Here is a 16,785-nt window from a genome sequence, read left to right as displayed (position 1 = left end):
CAAAACAGATCTTAGATGACTCTGAAAACGTTCGTTCATACTAGTTTGGGGAAGTTTTTGCTCACTGGTGTTAAGCCAGGGAAACCGTCGCTTCTGTACCCTTGCATTTCTTATAGCTGGGTTCAGCAGTCGCTCCCGCCGCTCTCAGCCAGCCGGGATCCTGACCGTCTCCTGTAACTTCCAGCCATGTGCTTGATGCCGAGGCAAAAGAGAAAGTAGGACCAGAAATTCAAATCAGCCTTGCTGCGTACTATCTAATCGCTCAGCCAAGGCGATTTCGTATGTTAAGCAACATCACCAAGTTGCATGACGCACTTTCTCCTTGGTCAGGAAAAGCTCCGTACCCATCGCAACATCCTGTTTTGCTATAAGTGTTTCCCTGTAATGCACTCCAGGCGAGTGCCGCAGTTACACAGAGACGTGGGTAATTGCCTCACGATCGGCCCTGGCATTAGCAGCTGGGCCCTCTAATGACAGGCTGTGCATGTTGTTGAACAGGACTGGGGAGAACGCGGAGCTGGAGAGCAGCACAGACCTGCTGGGAGCAGCCCACATTTCCCAGCACCTTCCATCCGCGTAGGCAAAAGCATCGTTATCTTGGCGATCTGCAATATTCAATAAACTCAGGAGGTTTGCCCTTGCTCACGTTAGAGAAAAGCGCCTTGAAATTTTTCATCAAAACCTAATCTCCACTGGATTTTCCAGCAAATTTTACTGAACAGCTGCCACAGCAATGAATTTGAGTGCAGCTGCCTGCCAACTACATTAATAACCCACCATCATACATCCTGTAGTCTTGTCAACAAAGATGCTCTGTAGTCAATCTGCTATAAATGAGCCACCATTAGCCTCTAAGGTCTGGTCTTAATTACTACCAGGTGTTAGAGTTCCTACCTTCACTTGGAGTATGTTGTAGAACAGCTCTATATAGGCTACTTTCATAGTCTTTTAGCTATGAGAAATGGGCCCTGCAGTCAGTATAGTCCAGTCAAAATTCCCTTTGAAATGCTTCATTTTACAAACAAAAGCAAGAAGAGCCAGGCACTACAGCTCCAGTCCTATCTCCCCACCCCCCATTTATTGCTTGCCTTAGGGCAGGTTTCCAAGATGCTCACAGCATTGGGAGTAGACAGAGAGAAATCTCCTCTAGCTAGGAAAGGAAAAGCGCCCTGGGAATTCAGAACCTGTGCACAGTTTTCTTGAGAAAAAAAAGTCCCTTTCCCGGAGCCAGAGCCTTATGCAAATTCTTCATGTGGGACTTGCGTGCATCAGGTGTGCTGTTTTGTTAAACAAAAAACCCAACCAAACAAAGCAAGCCCAGCTGCCTTCTTCAGCCCTTCAAAACCATCCTTCAGATACATCCATGAGTGAAGTATTGCAAACATCCTTATGTTTTTAAATGTTTCCTCTATTTTGTAGACTGGAAACTGAGGTTCAGAAGTGAAGATGGCATCATAGATCCTTGTCTAAATGTTTAATCCCTACTGGAATTGGTTAGGAGCATGAATGAATACCTTTGATTAGCTGGGTTATGCAGAGCTTGAATGGAAATATACAAAAAGCTTAAAGAGCTGCAAAGAAAACCAGTTCTCCATAATCTTATACTGAACGTGAGCATGGTACTGGAGTAGTTGAAAGCCCAGGATTTGGTTCCAGTATTTTAAAAGTAAAGCTGCAGAGTTAAGGAACTGAGCAGAACTGAGACATTTGGAAAGGAAGTTTAGTTTCTATGTGTCTTGATATAGGAATTTCTGAAGAGCAAACATTATGCAGAACTTAATAATATATGGCAAACTCTTAACTTTTAAATTCTTATGTCTAAGCCAAGTTCTGTATGCTGTGTAAATTTAGGTGGGGTTTTGACTGAAGCATTAATTTATTTATTGATTGTCTTTGTGGTGTACACAACGGATGTAATTGCAGTATAGATAATACACAAGCAGAACTTCAGCAAAAAAAACCCTGTAGTAAGTACATATATGGCCATGTGTATGTAATCTTTAACAATTTTAGTTGGCTGTTGAGTGGAGGAACTTACAATTAGAGAAAAAAAGATTCTTATTTGTGTTGGTTTCAGACAGGTACTGGCAAATTATTTAACATAGCTGTAAGCAGTTTAACAGTATGACTGTTCCAGGTGCAAACTCTAAGGAAAAGGTGATTTCTTACCTCCGTTGTAGTACTAATGTTTGACTTGGAGGAGGGAGGAATTGTATAGCGCTTTAAGGGGTTTAGCTCCTGTTTCTTTGTTGATAGTGTTTCAAAAACATGACCGAGAGAGTTATTACAAAGTTTTAACAAGCTCAGTTATTGTCTCCCTCTAGTTTATGTTTTGATGCTAAGGAAAGATAATGCTATTCAAGATTGGAGTAAAATTGGAATTTCCCATCTCGGCTTTCAAATCAGCTAAACATGCAGTGCTTTATTGCACATATAGATAGCAAATACAGAAAGATAAATGTGATACCACAGGGCAGGAGTTTTACATCAGTTTGACAGAGATCAGTTTGGGAGATCTAAATTCTTTTCTACTGCTCTCCCTCCCCCTGCATTGCAGCCCGACCCCTTGTGACTCCCACTGGTTCAGGAGGCAGCTGGACCTATGCTGGGACAGGCAAAGCCTAAGCTGTGCTTCTCAGAATAGCTGGTGAGCAATGAGCCAGTGCCTCAGCTGCACTAAATCTGTTTGGTGTTGCTGACTGCAGCAGGCAAGGCTGACAGATCCTGGCTGGGGACCTGGACGTGCACACCGAGTCTCCCTCTTCCCAGAGAGAAGTTATGGAAAATGCAAACCCCAGAAGGAGGTCACCCTGAAATACACAGTGGAGGCTACACACATTCCAGAGATATTTACACAGCCTTTGAAGGAAATAGGCTGGTTTTTGCCCATTGTTTAATTTCTCTGGCACATTTTCCTCGGACTGCAGGTTTGTGAACAGTACTTCTTGCAAGAATAGCTATGTTTGTCTTGGTGGATTTTTGAATTGACATAGTTTAGCAACCTTCAGCCTGGGAATTGTTTATAACCTTATGGTGGCTTTGAATGTAAATTACATTTAAGTATTTTTCCACTGAGGAAACATAAAAATTATTAACAACTGAAAATGAAATTGCTGAGATTCTTGTACATGAAATTGGGAGTCTGAACCTGAGCCATTTCATCTTGCTGTTTAAAGAGAAATGTGCTTCCCACAGGACTCATCTTCTCCCTCCTGCAGTTTTTCTGGTGCACCTCTTCAGATGGCAACAAGTAGTCAGAAAGTCTGAAGTCTGATCCTGCCTCTCTCCTGTTCTATCTGCAGACCTAGGAAAAGGAGAATCGGTGATGCTATTTGTAACCAGCTGTGCCCCACAGCTGGTGGTGTAATCAGTGTAGGATCTCTCCTCATGATCGTTTGAGATTCTTTGCAGTTAGGTGGATTCTTTATGATGCCTTTTTTTGAAAATCAACTTTGAGAGCAACCATGTTGGCTTGCCATAAGGCATGGGATATTGTTAATTCTCCTAAGTGAGTCTCAAGTACCCAGGGGTCACTGATGTAAGGGAAAAGATTTGATGCCTGACCTAGAGGAAAATTAAATTACTTCTTCCTGATTTATAGAAGTTACTTCTCTTACCTTCATCACAGAGTCTCTGGAGGTTTTCTTTCTGGTTGGGATTTTGCCTCCCCCAAGAAGCAGCCTAAGGTTCAGTCCCTCTAAATTACCCAGGAGCATGAATCAGCACCTGTAATGCTGAATGAGCTGGAAGGCACTAACAGTCTTGTCAGGAACTTGAGGAGAACTAAGAGAACTTCCTTAAAGGCTTCCAATTATGTGTTTAACAAAAATATGACCTAGGATTTTTAAAATGAGGATAAATTACCTGCTGTATTTATCCTCATTCACATTGTTAAAGACACCAAGCCACTCCTGTAGAATGCATTTTAGAAGCCAAGTCTTTTTGATATTGTTTACGTGCTTCCTGCAGTTTTTATAAAGTATTCCTAGAGGTCTGATGTTAGCACATGCCTAAGCATCCCCATTGTCGTAAAAAGTAACAACAGAAATTGTCCTCCCAAACAAAAATATTAGAGTTTACCAAAAGCTTTCCAGTGGCTAAGTTCTGTTTAGGCAGACTTTTTTTTTTTTTTGTAGTAGGATGGATCATAATCTTTTTTCTATAGTGCTACTGCTTTTTTGCTGATTAACATAAAATCTCAGAGAGGTTGGCTTTTGCAGCTATATAGAGATGATCTTTGTTTCACTTCTGCACATTTAGTTTTTAATTTCATTGCAAATAGATTTTCAGCACAGTGTGCAAAGTTGTTTCCAAATGTTTGAAGATGTCTTCATTTAATTGCACAAATACGATTTACTGTCAGTCAAAAAAGCCAAAAATTTTTAGAAGATAGTAATGATTTGTTAGAGTCTCCATAATGGAGACTCAATAGAGATGGCTTAATTCTGAGGATATGCTAAGCATCCATATCTGAAAAATCCAGCCTACAAGTTGCTTCTTTGTGTTGATTATCCCAAAAAAGCCATTAATGACACTTTGGCAAGGACTGTATCATATCCTGGGGTCCTCATTAAATGCGCATTTTGGTTCAGGTGTAGAATCTACAAATCTCTGTTAGTTTATGCTAAATTTCCCATCATTACATTAATGTGTTTAAAAAATAATAGTCTCCTACAAATGTGACTACTGAGTAAGAGAAAAATAGCAGAGCTCTAGTGCTAATTCATTTACCAGCCCTGGTGGGGTATGAGCAGATTCAGTGTGATTCCTAAGCATTCAAAAAAATTGGCAGAATTTGAGCAGAGATAGTTAAAACCTTTCATGCACAATAGCTTTTTTACTCATGAGGGGAAAGGCTTAGCATTTTCACTAGAGAGCAGCTTAAAAATTTTATTCTGTAGCTTTGTATCGAGCTTGTATGAAATGAGAAAATCTGAAAAACATTTCAGAAAATTGGCAAAATAGAATTTATCTTCCTTCATCTCTCCCTAATTGGATAAGTGGTCTGGTTTGTCATACTGAAAAGCACACTCAAGTTGTTTTCTCAAATTAGTGAGCTCCTCATGAATTCCTACCTTGGTCCAAGTGCTATAAAAGTCTAATGTCTTACATAAGTGCTAAGTTAAGGATTTAGCTGAGGCATAAATTGGTGTATTGGCTTTGTATCAGCCGTTTACATTAGGGTGCAGTTTATTCTCTGCCTCAGGAAAAAATGTGCTTCAGCTTGTACTCAGGAGCACTATGATGAGCTGTCAAACAATCCCTTTTCTGTTCTCCTTTCTTAGAAAAATTAGGAAAATGTAAGCCTAGCAGGTTAGTGATGTTAACAAAGAGTGCTAACTAGTAAGTTTTAAAACTGCTGGAAGAGAAGCTGATTTTTCGACTGAGAAGTTTATGGAGATCCCCCTTGGGGACAGAATAAATTAGCGTAACATGTGGAATTTATTTTTTTTTTCCCTGAGTGTTAAAACATCTCCTGTAGCTTTGCATTTTATACAGCTCGTTTTCCACAATAAGAAGCTGCTCTGCACAATAAGCTGTGTGCCTGTGTATGTGTCTGTAAATAAATACAGATTTATTTCCTATAGATCTTCCTCCCTCAGTGTTGGTCGCCCCTCGGTGCAGTTCTGGTTAAGCTATTACTGTGCCTGAACCATTTGTCAGGGGAAGGAAGTGCCTGCAGAGAAGTGATACATTGCTGTGTAGTTTCTTGCTGTGAAGTGTTGATTTTAAAACAGGCTGGCAGGCTGTAGCCCACCCCATCATAAAAAATGAATAGACGTGGTTTAGGAGGTTGGTTTTTTTTTTCTTCTTTTGTTCTGTTTTTCTGCCCAGTTTAAGGAATCTTTTCTTATCTTTCAGCTATGCCTTACCCATGAAAAGATTTCTCTGTCATGTTTGGCCTTGTCCCCTGTGGGAGCTCAGGATTCTTTCCCATTTCCATTTCTACCTCTTTAAGCTGTGGCAACCATTCTATTGCCTGGTTATTAGCCAGCAGGGCAGGTGTGTGATGCTTTCCTTTAGAAAGGATAATGTTAGCACCCTAATTCAGTGAGCAGCACAGTGATCATCCTCTGTTCCACAGTCTGAGAGCACCAACAGGGGTGTTAATGTAAGACATAGGCTGGAGAGTGAAGACCAAAAACAGGTCAGCATGGGCTAAACTGAAATAAAATGGAAAAAAACTCTATTGCCGTTCAAAAAATACTAATTTTGTGATAATAGCTATCTATAGATAACTAGGATTAAGGGCAAGGCTGCTCTCTGGATACCAAAAATGTACAACTGAGCTTTTAGTCATTGGTATTTTCCTATCTGCAGGATTAGACATTTACTTTACTGCCCCAGGAGAAGATGGAGCTCTAGGAAGGAGCTTCTGCCAGACTCAGGGACACACAGCGTTCAGATGGGTCACACAGAAACCATGTGTCACTTGCAAAGTCTGATGAGGCAACTGATTGTGTCTTTGTGAATTAATAATATAAGTATCATCACAATTAACCAAGAAAATAAAATTCTAATCTTGATTCCCTAATGGTCATCAAAACCATTCATATTAATGTCTCCTGCTTTGAGAAGACCTTCAAGGTCATTCAGGCTCGTAGTGGAATAGGGCCAGGGTTAACTGATCTTTCTGTGGGTCTAAATTTTCAAGGCTGAAAGAGAAAACTTCAAACCTGCCTTGCACTTTGATTCCTAGTCATGGATCCCTAACAAATGTGACCAGGGGAGTTAGCTATTCTGTAGTCAAAGGCAGGAGATTATTACTTTATTCCTAATAAGGCTGTCTCAGGCATGCAGGGCACAGTTGCAGTGAATGAACTCATATTTACCTGTGCCTGAAGAATAGTTAATGAAGCACTTTTGTTTTCATTTCCTTTACCTACCCTACATTTACTAATTATAGTTCCTAATTAATGACATCAGCAGTTGAACTTTGGCTTTTAAAGCACCAAAACCGTGCTGTGCTGTAGACAAATTTGCATTCCATTTATGCAAGTCATCCAATTAAAATTTACTCATTGAAAGTATATAATATACCCAAATGAATACAATATTTCCCCTATTTATCTGTTTTCTTTGGGCTTTTTAGAAGTGGACAACCTGTTCCTTTATCCCAAATGGGAATTCATGTAAAAAAAACCAAACCAAAAAACAAACAAACAAAAAAACCCTAACCCAATACAACCAGAACAAAAATCTCCAAACTCAGCCCTGAAATAGGCAGTAAAACTAAATTAAAGGAAAATTTCTCAGGTCAAATTCGTCAACCATAATTTTTAAATCAAGAATGGTGAAAAAGAAAGCTCTCCCTCTAATCATCCTTACATGATTTCATTTAAAAATTGAAAAAAATATGGTCGGGGGGAAAAGTAATTTGAAATTTTCCATTCCACGTGAAAACAGCAGATGGCAGCAACACTGACCTTGCATCCAAATCTGGGGTTTGCCCTCTTCACTTGGGTGAGTCGGCTTTGAATCATTTCTTGGCTAATATCTCTTCAAGTTGCTCCTGAAAATACAAGAAAGTCAAAATTCTACCTTCTTTCAGGCATGATCTCAATGTCTGTGATCTTCCTCCTGGAAAGGTATTTTTTGGCTCAGGTCTCTCTGGACTGGCACTGAAGTGTCCTTTTATATGGTTTGTAATGCTTGGGAAATGGTGCTGGAGGCAAAGGTGAGTGCCCAGAGCAACATGATCTTTTTGTTTTGTTTAAAATATAGTATTGGTGAATTAGGACATTTGTCCTTCAAAAACATGGTTCTCTGACAAAATTCTTAATGTGTCAGGGCCACAACTCCTAGGGTTTACTCTGCATATAGACAATGTTTTAGGCTGGAAACAAGATACGAGAAAATTTCTTCCTGAGCATCCTGTGGTGCATAAATGGTGCCACAGGCAAAGGCAGTGCTTCTCAAAGGAGGGGAAAAAAAGCCATTCAAAAACTAATATTGTTGAAGTTGTGAGACAGGCATTGAAGACAAAAGTTTCATTTAATATCCAGATGCTCATAAATTCATCCTTTGAACAGCAACCAGTGGAGGTAGGATTCCCACAGGTAGTTCAAGCATTGGCATTGGGTTCTGTGGCTCCATGTTTTCAGAGGTATAACATGTTTTAAGGAAATAAACCTTGAACTGTGAAGGGCAAGTTTCCTTTAGGACCTCATAGCTGAGGAAAACAGGGACAGTACAGAGTCGAATTTGGCAAAAAAGTCTCAACCATTCCCTTAACATTATGAATGGTGTTTCATGTTCTTTACACTCCTTTACCACATTTTAGAACAGGCAACTCAGTCCCCTTCAGGGCGCATTTCTAAATGTTTCTAAATGTTTCTTTTCCTCTCTACTCTGACAATCCTTTCACAATCTTCCCTTCTACTGTGAGATATAGGAGGCTGTTTGGCTCAGATGGCCCTGCTAGGTTGGCTGCCTATTCCAGTCCCACATCTGTGATATTCGGAAGGTCCTTTGTTGCAAAATTAAAAGAGTAAAATTTCTAATGGTTTCATAGTGACCTCGAAGTTCCAGTGCTCTCCATTTCTGTGTAAGCCTTGTAAAGGTTTCCTCTCTCATTCTGTATCTCTGCATGCTTTGGTTGAAATATGCATGATACAGAATAACATTTTGGTTTTGAATAAAATATGCACCAGACAGATGATATTTGCTATATATACTATTTTCCTCTGCCAAATCTAAGGATTTAGAGATGTCACCAGCATTTTTTTCACATGGAAAACCATTGTGAGTAGTTCCAGTGTCAGAATTTATGAAGATCAAAATGTACTTTAAGTGTTCTTTCTACAAAGTCTGTCAAACCAGAATCTTGCTGGAAGAGGACAGGTGACATCATAGGAAAGGTGGAATTGACTCATCACTCATATTTTTCTCATTTTAGTGATTGCTACTGTATTTTGTACTTCAGGTTATATTCTGCAGCCCAGGAGATTGCAACTGAATGGTTTTCTTGTCATGTCCCTCCCTACCTATGTCAGCCTTCCAGCATCCTTCAGAGCAGGGAGTGCCAATTACCTGCACTGACCACAGAACTGTGAAAAGCCATTTTCATGGCACACCACACCAGCAGAGTAGATGAAACAATGGAGTCTGCCCAAATCTTTTACCAACATGGAGGAAAGGGATGAGCATCCAGTCCTCTGATTTAAGGGGACACTGTAAAGGTACCAGAAAAGTGGAAAATGCAGAAAGCATAGGGCAGTAGTAGACCTTAGTTAGTAGTTCAAATGAAAACACCACTACATAGGCTATAAGGGTTTCAGGTAAATGAAGCAGTAGAAGTTTGATTGTGATGGCAATTGTTTTGAAGAGCTATTAAATTATTCCAGCTGGTTCCACATCAGTAAAAAAATTGATTGATTTTGAAGACTGCAAAAGCTTTATTGTAAAGCTAATAAGCATTAATAAGATGGTAGGAAAAATACAGGACTGCAGGAACAGGGAGGAAAAAAATGTGGAGGAAAACTTATTAATTATGCTTGACAACTAGAGGAATAGACCAGCCTCTCTTTAACAGACATGGAATCAATTTAGTAATCTTTTTCATTATTTCTGTGTCTCATAGGTTTATGTACATAGGAGGAATTCTGCTGAAAATATGCTGTTTTCAGCAGAAAGTGAAGGGCTGCATTTGAATCATCTTTGTATGTAGCCAAAAAAATGACAAAAGCATTTTGAGTGTTACTGTCTTTCCTCAAGGTCCAGAGAGGAGTGGGAGGGCAGACATCAGTTTCATACTCTGCTCATCCCTCCCTTGCATGGACAATTGCACCAAGAAAAATCAAAATACTGCCCTACTCCAGCAGCAGTGCTTTATGCTCATTCCTACTACACTATCTCTCTCTTATATAAATGTGGGGTAGTAAAAATCCTGCTCAATAATATGTGTCTCACAAATGGAGGAAAACTACGTGATGTATAAAGGGACTTCCACAAAGAGAATGGCATTTCTCATGCAAATTCATTGCCTTTTAATAAAACAACCCTGGGCTTTTCAAATACAAACAGTTGTCTGTAAATGTCACTGGAACCACATTACAGCTGGAGTGTGAGAGTATGGAATAAGCACATGAATGTGCTTATTGAATGTAATGTGAATACACAATATGAATAAAATACTTTTGGTGTACATGGAATTGGCTGTGATTTATTTTTTCTCGGCATTATTCCTGCATTTAGTTCCTGTATTGTCTTTACTGACTATTTAAATAAATTTGGTCTGGATTTCATCTGAAATAAGCCAAGGAGGGCCATATATATATATTTTAAAATAAAATTACCTTTTTAGGATTCCTACTGCTTGCTATATGATTGCAAGTACAGTTTATCCTCTCATTTCAGCAGAAAAATTTGAATCATGAGAGAAACTCTACCAGCAGTGAAGCCCCTCATCAAACTCATCCTACTAGTTTTAAGAGTGCATTAAGGCTTGGATTGATTTTGTGGTGACTTTGGTTTGGTTTCTTGCCATTATTCCAGAAAATACAAAGATCAAAGAAAGAAAGACTTAGTGATTGGCTTGGATCTGGTCGAAAACTAGATTTGTGTCTTCTAATGTAACTAACATTTTACAGATGGCTTGGTTCATGTTAAAGCTAGGGATACATGTAGATTGAATTATCAGAGGATTAGAACCAGCTGCATTTAGTTTGAAAATATTTTTGTGCATATTCTTTCCAGCAAAGTACACAGAGCAGACTCTTCTTGTAAGAATTCCAGCAAATGCCTAAAAAAAACCCCATGGAGAATAATTGAGAGTGTGCCCCTGTTTACCACTGGTTGCATTTTATTCAAAGAACCATGATGTACATGGCTGAACTCTTGAGTTCTGGTCCGTATATCTCATCCTTGACTGTGAATTAACAATAAAAAGGATCAGTTTTGAAGAATTTAGTTGAAAATTAGAATCTAGCCCAGTATCCAAAGGAGATCCAGAAGACACTGGAAGTGACTTTCCAGTTTCCTGCCTTACATTTTGAGCACCTTCATAAAGGGATTTGGAAAAATCTGATTCTAATTTAGTAATGTTTTGCACTGACTCTGTGCATCTCTAAATGACTACTCCAGATGCAAAACAATGAAGTATCAACACCAGTGAATAGTGAATTCATCTGGTAGAAAAATTATACTTAATGATTTACTTCTTCATATTCTGAATATTAAAATATTTTCATAATATCTCAGGACACACAGAAATAGCAATTGTACTAAAATAGTCAAGATTTTCAGTTGAACTAGATTTACACCATTTTATTCAAACTATTTAAAGCTCTTTGAAGGTACTGCTAAAAGAAATCTTAAATTATAAAATTTATAATGTAAATATAATTTATTGATCATATCAAAGACATGTATCATTAAAATGCTGGCATCCACATTTGCAGAAATATTACTACCGTTAACTAGATAGAACTAGTTTTTCTAGTGTTAGTGCTATGCAGTTTATTCTATTCCAAGTTCTTAAGATCATTACTTTTGAAATATTATGAAAAACAAGGATAAATTCTTGCTTAGTACCCTTGAAGTCTTTTTTATTGATACCCACTCACTGAAATTATTCTGGATGCTCATCTGCAAGGAAAATAATTGGCTGCAAAATTCAGAATTTGTTTGTTAAGTTAAGCTCTCTTTCTTTACATGTATGTGTTAGATTTTAAAATTAATTATTAGTGATGCTTAGTAAGACCAGTATATTTTTAAGAGTGATTCTTTCCATATTTATTGCATGGGATAATCCCAACTAAAAAAGTTCAGGCTTGCTAGGAAGAAATGCTTCATATTTTTATTGAGTTGAGCGGATATTTCTTTGCAGAACTTTCTTCCTGAAGCAGATCACTTGTGGTAAAACCAGTATGCTTCTACAATGCATGTTTTTCCCATAAACTACAAGTCCCTTTACAGCTTATGCTGATGCTTCTGAGAAATAAGGCTTTGTCTTCAATACAGAGCCAAATCAATTACTAACTTCTCATCCATGAAGTTTATGATGTGGGCCAGGCTCCTAAAGTCGAGTGCAATTTTGCATCAGGTATTATAGCTATAGGACTTTATTAAAAATGTAGCTTTAATCTTGTGTGCCTGTATTTGTATATCCAAGGAAAATACAAAGCAGAGTCTTAGGTCTGTCTTCATCTTGTCTTGGCAGACTTTTTGGATTGCATATGATTTGTACAGATCCAATCCAGTTCATCCAGTTAAGCATCTCTGCTTGGTTTTTGCTAATTACCTTTTTAATTCTCAGCAGTAGCAAGTAAAGTCTGACTTGCTGCAGCAAACTCAAATGAAAAGCATTATTCAACTCCCAGGAAATTCTATTCTGAAGTCCTATTTTATTTTTATTTTTGAGTATTATTTTAAAAGGAAAATACGGCTCTTAAAATTTCTCAGCCATAGCAGAAAAAGCTATAAGGCATTTGGGCCTAGGGTTCAGTAAAAGCTTCCATACTTGTGCGAAGATTTATTTCAGTTTTTGCCTGCTAGCAGTTCTTATTATTTTTAATCAGGTATGTCATCAACTATTACCAGGCTTCTACTCTCAGAAAGAAATCAGCTTGCAGAAGTCTTTCACAAATATGTGTGCTTTTATTCCCTTCTGGTCTGTTCAGTTTGCATTCAGCTTAGGTTTCTGAGCTTTCTTTACATCGGGATATGGAAATTGTTTTAACTGTTACATGAGATCCTCTTGTAATTTGATGTCTTATTTTCAGGACTTTGGAAAATACTTTTTAATTTAGTAATCAATATTACAGGATTAATAGTTAATACCAAGAATAATTATATGATACGTATACAATGCATTGAGCCTCGTGTTTTAATATTTAATATTCTATTACATACATGTTTTTTTAATACAATATCTTCCAATAAAAATCTTTATACCTAGGGTATATAGTCTTTTCTAAAATGCTGATGTCTCAAAAAAAGTGAGGAAATAATTAGACATCCACAGAACTGCAGCAATTTTCAGAAGCTAAAACTGCTGCACAGTTTATGCTGAAATTAGCACACTTTCTAATTTAAAACAATACCTCTATCAGGACAATAGATCTGATCAAAGGTCTGGTTGCAGAGCACTTAGAAAGAGAGAGCTGGGATCAGTTAAGTGAACATCAGCCTGGACCCTCAAGAGCTCGTCTCTCCTCAGCCTCTCCTGGGGCACCCTCAGCAAGCAGCCCTACTCCACATCCAGATCCAGTGGGGGATCTTATTCTTCAAACAATCATGGCTGTCCTGCATGAAAAGTGGTCAGCAGCAAGGAAATACATCTTGGCTCACCAGTGTTTTCTTAAGAGCAGATATTTCAAACTTTGAGTTCCAGTCTTTAAAAAGGAAATCAATGTGCAGAAATAATTTTCCTGATTGGTTTGGAGGGTTTTTTTCCCATTTCCAAGCCACTGACTGTTACTAATGGGTCACACAGATAGTTCTAACTAACAGTAATGTAAATTAAAATACTGAAGAAAGGAAAACTACTCATTATATTTTAGCTTAGTCTGCTAATGTAAGTATAAAGTAGTAATGAAGAAATTTAAATAACAACTAAAGAGGTATTTAGTTATTTATTTTCTTGTATAAGAAAAAAGTCTAGGCCAGCTCTTCCTCTATTTACTTGTCAAGACTGGAAGACTGATTTCTTTTTGTTTTGTACACACTAGCCTCTTGGGACAGCGTCACTTAATCATGTCTGTGAACCTCCCAAAACCTGGCTGACAAACATCTCCATCCCAAATGACTCACACCAGAACCTAATTGTGCAGAAGTGTCAGTGAACATGCAAACTACGCTTCTACTGCCTCAGTTTCTGGACTAGCCAACATCTTCAATGTAATAAACAAAGTAATAAAAAAAAAGATTAGTCTGATGTTGATTAACTAGAGGTTTTGTTATAAAGTAAGGATAATGATTCAGAATAACCATGTTCAAGAACTTGCTTCACTGTTTGTTTCACTAAGAAGGAAAATGGAGAATAGAGAAAACCAGGTTGCACAACATAATGGCTTACATAATTGAATGTATTATTAAATAATAGTATATTATGTGATGCAACTCTAGATTTATTAAATGGGTCCCAAAACTAATTGGAAACTGGTAATACTTGATAGCTTGTACATCTGATTATCTACAGAGCTGTTCAGTTCTGCCCATGAGAACTCTCTAGGTACTCCTTTGATGTTGCTGTTTTATGGTTTGGTTTATTTTGTTTGTTAAATTGTGATGCTACACTTTCTGGAGTATTCACAGATTACAGGTATTATCCTGATAAGGTTATGTTTCTGAGGTCTGTGATTCCACCTGTGGATTTCCTGATGAACTATGTCTTCAGGATACCCTATGGCCTTACCTGGGGACCAAGGCAATAGAAATGAAATTTTCAGACATAAATGGGTAAGATCATAGTCAAAGAGAACAGGTAGGAAGCAAGAAGCATCAGGATTGTTACTGGGGAGCAGAGAGGTGGTCTGGAGAAGGAAGTGTGCTCATTTCTGTGGCAGCAGCACTTCATCTGCTTTATGGGCAGTATCGTGCTGCAGCTGAATCAACTCTGGAGGGAGCCTTAAAGTTGACTTGGGAAGGTCTGGAGACTGAATTGACCTGGGAGCCATCAGCAGAGCAACATCCATCTCTGCTCACTGATGCCACAGCTCTGAACCCTCCACTGATCTTGTGGTCCTGCAACAATATTTGTTGGAATAATTTAACAGGAGCACAGATTTATTTTCAAAAACTACCTGGAAATAAGAACAGCACAGAATGTTTAAGTCTTTTGCAAAAAGACTAAATGTAAGGTCAAAAATGAGAATCTGTAATATAAATACGGCAGTGAAACTGTTCCATATGGCTTGATCCCTGCTCCCCGCGATCACTGACAACTTCTTTTGTGTTGACTGAAATGGACTTTGGATGGGACCTGGTAATAATTAGAGTTCAAAATGTCTGGCACTCTTAGGAAAACAGGTGGATGAATCCATAACTAAGCAAAAAATGAACTTATGCATATTTATTGTGGACAGCTGCAAGCAAAATCCCAATGTTTTAACCCTGTACAGCCTTTGTAATGTGCATACATTCCTTTGCACTGACCACCTGTTATTTATCAGTTGCACCCTACCAGCATTGCCTTATGAGGAAGAATTGGCTGTGATTGATATGGATACCATCCGTGGCCTTGCCTGAGGGACTCCCAGGGAGGTCAGGGACATCTGGTGTGAGAAGGGACTACTGGCTGGCTGAAGGAGTGTAGCCCCTGAGTCGGGATCTTATTTGGAATAAATTCATGTGGCTCTTCATCACCTCTTTGGAAAGGACAAATTTGCATAGTAAGAGGAAGAAAAGCAAAGACACCAAATCTGGTACCACACCATGAATGTGTTTTTCCAGTTTCTCTTGAACCAATTAAAACTACCAGGTGAGCATTTAATGGAATGTGGCTTAATATTGTTTATCAGTAATTGTTTGAGATAAGCATATTCTGCAATAAACTAAATAAAAAAGAAGCAAGAACTAGCACACATGAATAATTTTCATGAAAAAACTTGCCTTAGCATTACAGTTTTACCAAATATTCCATTATTTTCTCTGCTTTGCTGCTTTATAAAGGACTAGGGCTGCTTCCAATAAAATGGGAGGCAAAACTTCATTTGCTCCAGAAGCAGAAGGCTAGAACTTGAAAACACTCTTTTCACACACACTTACTGATATATGTCTCAATAGCCAATATACCATACAGAACTTAAAACATTATAGAAGATTTGGAAAATATCCTTGTGTATTTTCTGTAGCTCCTTTATGCATTGTTAAATTGCCACCTACTCCCACTAAATCCACTGACATCAACAACAGTCTTTTGTTGTTCCCTTCAGAAGGTTCTGCATTAGGCCCCAAAATTGAAATTGAAAAATATAATTAAGGATAATATCCTTATTTCTTTGAAGTCAATAACAAAACTTCAATTTTATGTAAGCATTAATTCCGATGATTGCAAAGAAATGGAATTTAATTAAATTCATATAATTATATGTTTTTGTATGAAATTACTAATATTTCCCTATTAGTTTCTAAAAGAGATTATTTTTTTCCTTTTTCTCAGTCTGGCAAGACTATGCTGGGATGGCAATCAATTGTCAAGATGATCTAAATCTGAGTCTTAGTAAATACAAATGGAGTTTCACATTTCAGGCACTGAGTGATTCGGCCTATGCCCTTTCATTGTTTGAATAAATGTCTTGGTAGAACACATTTATTCACTCTCTTCAAATTTCCAAGCTTCAATTTATCATTACAATTCTACCTGTTGTTGGTAGGATAAGTATTTTAGGATTAAAACGATACAATGGAAGTTTAAAGTTTCTTTTCCTTCCTTCCTTCCTTCCTTCCTTGAACTCACAAATAAATATCAGGTATAAATTTCCAGTACCTGTGGGACAATTTTTTTTTAGTAGTGTTGAATTAGAACAGGATTTGAATGAAGAAGACATGTATGATCACTGAAAACTATTGCTGAGTGAATTCTGCATTGAATTAAGGAGTTTTGAAGTTTTACTGCTCTCTGGAAAAATTCATATCCTAGAGCTCTGTGCTCCCCCAGTTCACATGACCCACATTCACATTCACATTCGTCTTACCTCTTCACAGCATCATACTGAACCTTCCTCAGGACCTGCTACGACCCCTTGCTTTCTTCTAGGACACAGGGTTTGATAACAGCTTAGAAACAGGTATTTCTCTGCAAACTGCCTCCTCCCTCCCCACCCCATCATGCTGCCATGG

Source organism: Sturnus vulgaris, chromosome 3, assembly GCF_052056855.1.
Source record: "Sturnus vulgaris isolate bStuVul1 chromosome 3, bStuVul1.hap1, whole genome shotgun sequence".
In the NCBI taxonomy this organism is placed as follows: Eukaryota; Metazoa; Chordata; class Aves; order Passeriformes; family Sturnidae; genus Sturnus; species Sturnus vulgaris.
The sequence above is the reverse complement of the archived record's forward strand: the minus strand, read 5'-3'. Positions refer to the sequence as shown.